This window comes from Strigops habroptila, chromosome 9 (assembly GCF_004027225.2).
Source record: "Strigops habroptila isolate Jane chromosome 9, bStrHab1.2.pri, whole genome shotgun sequence".
Taxonomy (NCBI): domain Eukaryota; kingdom Metazoa; phylum Chordata; class Aves; order Psittaciformes; family Psittacidae; genus Strigops; species Strigops habroptila.
Genome location: NC_044285.2, coordinates 43,833,117 through 43,841,905, shown reverse-complemented (window position 1 = coordinate 43,841,905; position 8,789 = coordinate 43,833,117). Strand labels below are relative to the sequence as shown.

General features: G+C 49.6%; 1 protein-coding gene across 6 annotated transcripts in view; it reads left to right on the top strand.

Annotated features, from left to right (window-relative positions):
• The first annotated feature begins 5,738 nt into the window (after positions 1-5,738).
• The window catches only part of HTR2C (5-hydroxytryptamine receptor 2C), a 201,532-nt gene continuing 198,481 nt past the window's right edge, over positions 5,739-8,789 (top strand). For all 6 annotated transcript variants that reach the window (XM_032920169.1, XM_032920167.1, XM_032920166.1 and 3 more), the window contains exon 1: positions 5,739-6,499. The gene's annotated coding sequence lies outside the window, so the exon portion shown is untranslated. The remainder of the gene's footprint in view (positions 6,500-8,789) is intronic.

Sequence of the window (8,789 nt, the reverse complement as noted above, 5' to 3'; positions counted from 1 at the left end):
TATTGCCCAGTCAGGTTTGGATCAGTTGGATTTCTCCACTGACCTTTGAAATGGACTTGTATTAAATACCCATCTGGTTCTGGTAGCAGGATAAATCTGTGGGACTCTAATGGACTTTTAAAATATATGTGGTGCAAAACAAAGTGTTGCCTTTCCCCTCAGTTACTTGTAGAGTTGTTTGCCTGCTTCATCAATGTAGCCTTAGGAGATGAGAAGACCATATTTTTTCTGCGGGAGATGGTAGAAGGAATTAAATGGAAGCATTAGTCTGAGTTGCAAACAATAACCGGGTGATCAAAACAAACAGAAGTGATCATACTTAATCCTGACAGATTCCCCAGTGCTAGGAGAAGCATTCAATGTGCTAGGTGGAGCTAGCATGACATCTTTAAAGCAGCAATGGAGAAACCCAGTCCCTCTAGAAAAGGATTTTACATCATTCACTACTAAAATTAATGATAGGTTTCACCCCACCTGCCAAAGCTTCTTAATCATTTTCCTCCTAGCCCCAGTTCAGATTAACCTTTGTAATGCTCTGGGTTAAGATGTTCAGGCTGAACAGTCACAGTGTGTCCTGCAAATGGAGAGGGAGACAGATTCTCTCTGGCCAGCTGGAAAATGCTGGATGGAGCCCTCAGCCCGTGGCTGGAACAGTAGGAAAAAGCCTGTAGCTAAGGAAGTGGGAGAGGGGAGCGGAGGAGAGGATGGGGGCCTCCCAGCCTAACATGGGTGCACAAGGGGACAGTGTCCAGGTTTCTGATGTAGTTTTGTGTGAAGATCACTGCTCCCACAGTCACGTAATGGCTTTCTGGTGTCAATAATGGTTCAGTTTTCACAAGGTCCTCAGTGCTAGTATGTGAGACTCTGTCTGTGGAGAGGTCTTGTAAGTGGTATTTAGGGCAGCAGATTCCCAAGGAAAGGGATTCTGCATTTGGGAGCAGCAGGGTAGGAAAGAGCAAGGCAAAGGATTGTGCTGTGGGCCTTTATCAGAGAGTTGGTGTCCAGAGGTGCAAGAAGAAGGTGGAGGAGTGAAGCTGTGTTGTGAGTCTGGGCTTGGCAGGTCTGATCCATATTGCTCAGAGTGAACAGAAACCAGATTTATCAAATTTTGGCAAATGTATGGTCTGGAGTTATTTTAGAATTCTCCCAAACCCATAAATGACCAAACCAGGCATAAAGAGAAAATTCTACTTGGATAGAAAGTTTTACGAAATTATTGATGAAACGAAGAATTTCCTTAGGAAGAAAACTCCCTGCAAGGATCGTGAGGTGGGGAGGGGTGCCAGGGGGCCTCTCTGGTGCTTTGGTGCAGCTCACTGAGCCACGCGGTGCCGCTGGGTCCCAAGCCTGTGCAGCTCTGATCGCTGCTGATGGCACAGGAGCTCATCCTCTCACACCAACTGCAGTGGTTCTTGTTCAAGAGCTCTGTTCACAGTATTTGCACAGTCTTTGTGTCTCCCACAGACCGTGGTCGTTGTGTTGCCTGCACAGACCTTTCTGGGTTTGGAGTCTGAGATGTGCAGGCAGAGGCTGATGCAGTGTACGTGGCATTGTCATTTTCCAAAGCACCTCCCAAATGTGTATGGAGTTGTTAGGGCTATTTTAAAGGATGGGTTATGAGCTTAAATGGTTAGCCCAAAGTAATTCATCATGCCAGCACCAGAGGTAGAGGCAGAACCCATTACTTTCCTGTTTGCTCAGCAGGAGAGACAAGGGCCCTGGAGCAGGAAAGTCAAGAGATATAAAAGTAGCAAGTTCTTCCTACGACTTATCAGCCATTCACAGCACATATGGCCAGAAAGGAAGTTTAAATAATTCAGTCCCACTCCTTTATCAGGCAGCTCAGTTTAACCTAGTTATCCCTACAGTAAAGCTATTACCTGTGCTTACCTTCCTACAGTACTGAAAGCTGCAGTTAGTCTGCACCAAGAGACAGAGGATTTGCTGCTGGCAGCTTGGGGTTTGTATCGATGTTTAGTCATTCCTCTTCTATCTGACTCTTAATGAGAGTTCATGTTTCAATTCTCAGCTGGTCAGTCTTACCCCATTTTGGTACAGCCCGTTCTTCATTTAGTACCTTTTGGGATTTTTTATTCATAGTTACCTGTGTTTCGTCCCTGAACCAGGCAGCAGCACCAGCACTAGTCAGAAGCACAGATCCCAACTGCTGAATGATGTCTTTTCTTCTTTGAGAACTCCATTTTGGAATGGATTGATTTGTACTTGTAGACAGCATACCTCATTGTGGCTATAGGGTTCAGCCCCAATGTCTCTGGCTGCAAGGACATTCAGTATAGACATTATTGTCTGATGAATATTCCTGTGGTCCTATTTTAATGTTTCATTTTGCAAATACGTTTGAAAATTTCAGAGAAATCGAGAGTGACTTCTCAAAAATCACTCAAGAAAGAAGCCTCGGTGAAGGTGAAACCTTGTTCAGGGTAGCTGGGGGGCCCTTCTAATCCCCAGGATGTCCAAACATGCTCTTTTGACTCTATGCCAACGTAGTCATTGAATTCTGCAAACCCTTCTCACAGTGCAAATAGTTCCGTTTCTGAATCACAGGTACCAACAGGGCTGTGAAATTCTCATTTCTAAATACAACAGAGTATTTTTGAGCACAATATAAATACTGATTAAAAAAAGGGCTGGAAAGCAGAAAAGCCATGCAGTAATGCATGCTGACATTTTAATGATCCATGAGCAGTTATATCTGCTTCAAAGCAGTCCAGGTCACAGGGTGGTTTTTTGTCTTGCAAATATGGTGTTTGAAAGGGCATTTAGGTCTCTGAGGTCCCTGGCTTTTTCCTCCAGTAAACTCCCATTCTGACCCACATGCACCTCCTTGGGTAAGCACTGCTGATGAGTCCTGTGATGTTTCCCAGTGAGGTGCCATGGCCTGGCCCTGTGGCTTGGGTGCTAATGCCTTTTTGGAAGTTCTGAAGTTTTCCCAATGTAAATAAATCTCAGGATTGTCAGCTCACCATAGAGTCATAGAATAGAGCCATAGAAAGGTTTGGGTTGAAGGGGCCCTAAAGCTCATCCAGTCCCAACCCCCTGCCACGGGCAGGGACACCTTCCACTAGAGCAGGTTGCTCCAAGCCCCTGTGTCCAACCTGGCCTTGAACACTGCCAGGGATGGGGCAGCCACAGCTTCTCTGGGCACCCTGTGCCAGCGCCTCAGCACCCTCACAGGGAAGAGCTTCTGCCTCAGAGCTCATCTCAGTCTCCACTGTTTAAGTTTGAACTCATCACCCCTTGTCCTATCACTACAGGCCCTTGTCAAAAGTCCCTCCCTAAATTCAACATTTAACCTCCCTTTCTTCCTAATTTTGCTCTCATTCCTGTGGTATCTGGTAGGAATACGGTTTATTCTGTACAGTTGTATAGAGCTGTAGTTAGGTTTCTGAGTTCTGAGATTCTCTTTTTTCAAACCACTGCAATGGTGGCTCTGCCCCTTTAGGTTGACATTTATTTATTTTGCCTTTCAAAACTTTGAGAAGCGCTTTGCAGTGTTTTTGCTGTGAAGAGCTGTGTACTCCAATTGGAATACCTATTTTTGGTGGAATAGCCAGTTTCGTACAATTGCCGTGTGAATTTTGGGTCTTGCAGTTGTTTATAGAGATCTTTAAGGATTCAGGTTTCTACAGTCTGACACTTTGCAGTGTGATGTCTTCCTTACACTGAAATGGTTTCTAAAATGATGTCTCATACTGCCCTGAACCAAAGGCATTATGTGCTCTGTGCAGCAAAGGGTGGCCCACATCTCCTCTCACACACATGGGTGCAATTCTTGGTGGCAGATCTAGTAGGTGACAGTAAGATGTGACCCTGCAGCCCGGGTTTTTCCCACCAAACCGCTCTATTGCACACAATGAAATAACTCAAATCAGCATTTCATCTGATGAATCGAATTGGCAGTCCTTTGCACTGAATCCAATTTTGATCGATTCCTCGGGTCTTGCACTTAAATAACCCTGCCTGTACATGGAATATTCTATTCACTGTGTTGCAGAGGACTCTACGTGTCACGACAGATACTTGTAGCAGTAGTCATTGTGCTGTGTTTGCATACTGATCAGATGAGTTCATGAAGCATTAGACTTGAGCAATCCTCAGCTATGCTCTGTAAAGCAAATTTGATCTTTGATACTCAGGGGAAAATCTTCAGAAGTATAAAGCCTTAAGTGTCTCTGCTGGCATTTTGATTACCACTGACACATGTTTTGTAGCTCTGGTGTCAAAAAGACATGCAGTGCTTAATAAAGACAAATTAGAACTACTTCACTGTAGTGGTTTTGCACAAAGCTGCATGGCCTGGAAGCAGGGGAGTTGGCATTGCACTAATCTCCTCAGGTGATCAGGTTTTAATAGCCCCTCTGCACAAGCACCACAGGGAAGCAGGGATTTATTATCCTGTGACGCCCATTTGCATCAGCAGTGACTCTTCACTGATTCTGTGTTCATGATATTGAGTCTGTACTTCTTCTTTCAGACTATTTCGCAGAAAAGCCTGAAGTTAAATTACACTTAACTTACAGATTGCTGTAGTGAGGAAGTGGTTTCGTCACTGCGTGCTCAGGCTCAGGTGTCCGCGCTGCTTGTAGCTTCCCTTCTGCTGGGGGGGGCAGGTATCAATCAGGTTAATTCTGGTGCTTCCAGTGCGCTTGGGGAATAAAAGGTGTTAATGTGACGATATGTGACACAAAATGGTTTAACAAGGTCCGGACCTTCACGTAACTCCGTCCTGTGCAGAAAAGCAGGTTGTGTATGGCAACAGCCACCACTGAGGGAAAAGCAGAGATGTTTAGTAGAGCAAATTCCCTGTTTGACAGACTTCCAGACAGACAGAGGTGTTTCAGATGCTGTTTGGGGGCAAGGGAGGGGAAAGCTCAATGAGGGCCGGAGTTACTAGCATTGTTCTTGTTGACTCCAAACTGTGGCACACTGAAAAATCAGCCAGAGTATCCCAAGGCACACAGAAGAGGGTATCAGGGGAAGAAAAGACAGAATATGTGGCTTTCAGGTGGTGCACAGCCCCCTGGCTGCAGCCCTGTGGCAGGAGAGGGGGAGCTGGAGCACCAGATGCTACAGCTGGTCTGAGACCTGCCGAACTCGTCACAGCGTTAGCACATGTGGCACAGTGAATTTCAGTGTTGCGTAGCTCCTGGCTCTGAGTTGCAGAAGGGATATCCTTTCTGGGTAACATCAGGGTGCAAAACTGTCTGTGCTGCTGCTGCCGTCCTGGCTAGCACCTCCCGTCGGAGCAATGCCACTAACCTGGCTTTCCTGCCAGGGCGTGCTCCGTGCCCTTGACGTGTCCCAGGCCCTCCTTGCCTGCCGGAGATGATGGCAGGGGCAGTGTGTGGGATGTGGTACAGCGGTGGCCAGGCTGCCCGTGTCAGGCTGGGATGCTCTCAGAGGGGCCAGTAATGAGAGTGTGTGTTTGGGCTGGGTAACATGGACTTATTTTGCTCCTGGGACAGTGGTGGTGATGTGGGAGGCCTCACCCCCTGGTGCAGGAGCTGTCCTGCATGCTGCCCCTTTCCTTCCTGGCTCCGGGGGCTCTCCTTGCCCTGACCCAGGCAGGGCTCCTGCACAGGTTTCCTGCCTGCCTGCAGGCGGGTTGGGTGCTGGAGCTGCGGGCATTTGCGTCTCCAGCAGGCACATGTGAGCAATGTGCCTTTAAGACTAGCAGGAGAGCAATAGTATCTCCCTCCCTCCTGTTAATTGTAACATGTTTTTCAGCCATGCTTTCCAGTCACATTCGCAGGCAGGAGCGGGAGCAGCGCTGGAGCTGCCGCCTGAGCCGCCGCGGGTGATGGGCAGCGCCGGGGGCCGGGGGACCCGGTGCCAGGAGCAGGAGCCCGGTGTGCCCGGGCGGTGGTGACGCTGCCGCGCTCACTCCTCACCTCTGCCCTCGCCACCTCCTCTCCTGCGTGGCAGTGGCCTCCAGCGCTGGTCCGGGTCTGCTGCGGGCCCCGGAGCAGCGCGGTGCTGCCGGGGACCTGCAGCGGGTGATGCAGCAGGAGCTGCCTGCACAGGGGTGCTGTGGGCTGCCGAGGGCATGGCTGGCTCCCTGAGCCCAAAGTGACTGCAACTCACTCGAGGTCAGGACTACTTCCCGGAGGATGCCCTGTGTGTCTCCAGTCACCCCTCTCCGGCCTCACCGCAGAGTATTTGGAGTTGCTCGCTTGCCCCTGCCGCGGGGGGACAGAGGCACAGGCCTCCAGAGGGTTAAGAGCATCTGCCTTTACGCCAAGTGTTGGAGCAGGAAATAATCTGCAGAGATACATGTGCAGCAATTCAACTGCTGCTGCTCTCCAGGCTGCCGCGCTGCAGGTCGGTGTGTGAGGGATGCCGTGCTGCTCACGGAAGATGCTGTACTGGTGTGTCCGAGGCACCGGGCACAGCAGCAGAGCCCCGGTGGTCTGAGCTGGGGAAATGTCTCCATCCAAGAGGAATTATGTTGCCTTGCTGGGTCTGTCAGCTCACTGAGGTAGGTGCTGCTGCCTGTGCAATGTGCCGTGATCCTTGCTGGGGGATGCGTTTCTCTCCTCTGCCTGGGCTATGGAATTAAAGAGATCTTCCAGTGGGAAGAGGGTTTAATTTGCAGCCTAATGCCAGAAGAAATACGTGTGTGTGGTTTCTGTGTGTGCAGCAGGGAGGGGACAGCAAAAGATACCCAAGTGGTACCTTGCATGCCTGGCAATAAAGTTGTGGCACTTAATTGGAACAAACTTGCCTCGGTCTGTGTGGAATGCATCTGGGAGGTTTTGCTTCTTCCTGGCGTATGACCTTTCCAAAGGGCTGGCTGCAGTGGACTGGGTTATGCTTCGGTTCAGAAGGAGGGACACAGTGCACTCTACAGGTCCCTTTATTCCGCTCCCGCGGACATGGGGAGGACAGAGGACACCCAACCGAGAGAGAAAACGCTGCGACAGGGAGGAGGTGGTTTTTGGAGGACTGAAATTACAGTAAAAGGAAGAAAAGAGGCACTTTTCCCTGAGAAAGAGGGAATTTTAATGTCTTGATAGTTGATCTGAGTGTTTGGAAGTAGCGAAGGGAATCTGTTTTGGAAGCAGCCTGTGTGTGAGTGGCTTTTGTGGTTTGCTTTCCCAGCTCAGGAGTTTTGCTCATCTCTAACTGCTTTACCACCTGCAGACTTGGCTTCAGGGTTTTTGCACCAATACCCGGGAGACAAAAACTGCCATCAGATTTCCTTAGGCTTGTTTGGGAAGGTGCTTTCCTTGGGAAATCCCTAACAAAACCCATAGCAGCTGATGCTGTTCCTCTCCCACTGGTGGGACATGCGTTTTTGTTTTGTCTCGAGCTCTCTCGTGGGAGCTTTGCTCTGTAAAGGTCAAGCTGAAAGGGAAGTTTTCAAACGATTTCCCCTGGAAAACCAGGGTGCTGGGCATTGGATACCAGTTTGGTTTGGTTCTCCCGGTTGACCCACATATGTGTGTTTGCACATTGGCTCCTGAGTATGTGAGCGTAGACCCTGGCTGTGCAGAAAGGTGGGTGCTGCCCGGATTCCATACCTGGATCATGCAGAGAGGGTTTTGTGCGTGTTTCTGTCATTGCTGATCTATGGAGATAGCACAGCCAACAGTGCCATTGCTGTGTAACAGTTCCAGACGTGTTGCTGTGGCATCCTGGTAGAACAAATGTGTCATTCATAACTGCTCTTCAGGAAAAGAGCAGGACTGTCATCAGCACTGCAAAACAATTTAGTCACTTCTGCTTTCTTTAGTTGGGGCTTCCTGACCGGAATGTATCTGAGCAGTTTGGTCAGAGCATTTCTTACTGCCTCCTCCACCTCCCCAATGCTGTTGTGCTATGCTTGACTCGGCACTGACAGACCTCATAGGGAAGGCTGGAGAAGAATCCCCCATTTTGGCTGTAATTTGGGCCCAAATGCAGGCAGGAAGGGGCTGCTCTTTTTTTTGCAACTTGTGCATCCTCCTTTGGGATCCTGGGGAGAAAACCTCTGCTGCTCTGCCCGGCCTCTGTGTTGGAGATGGAGGAGCACAAGTGGGTCTGGTGGGTTTGGTGCTGTGTATGAATCAAGGAGCAACAAGCCCTGCTGGGGATGTGGTCTGCGATGATGCCTGGGGAGTAGCTGCTCCTCTCCACCCTGGGAATGGGGATCCCTTCTCACTCAAGGTAGGTAGAGCTGGGCAGCGGTGCCCACAAAGAAGGGAACGATCTCCCAGGTTCACTGACAGCACCTGGTGGAGTGGCACCAGTGTAATACCACTGTAAGGTCATCTGGATGACTTCCCCCTAAAAGAGCCCTTATAAAGGGTGGTGAGCGTTAAATAACCCATTTGCCTGTGCAGGAAACACTAGAAAACTCATCCCGTTCAGTGCAGTTTGCACACAGGCAGGACGGAGATGGGAACTGGCTGGGTTAAAGTAAGGTGCTACTCACAAAGATGATCTCAAAATGAATTTGGTGCTTGCTGGCCAGCAGCTGTTTCGGTCATCTTGGTGCCCCTATTCCAGCAAGCTCATAAAAGGGGCCTATAAGAAAGATGGGGAGAGACTTTTCAGCAGGGCCTGTTGCAGCAGGACGAGGGCTGATGGGTTTAAACTAAAAGAGGGAGATTGAGGCTGGATGTGAGGAAGAAACTTTGTACAATGAGGGTGGTAAAATCCTGGCCCAGGTTGCCCAGAGAGGTGGTGGATGCCCCATCCCTGGACCCATTCCAGGCCAGGCTGGATGTGGTTCTGAGCAACCTGGTCCAGTTGAACATGTCCCTGCTCATTGCAGCAGGGTTGGA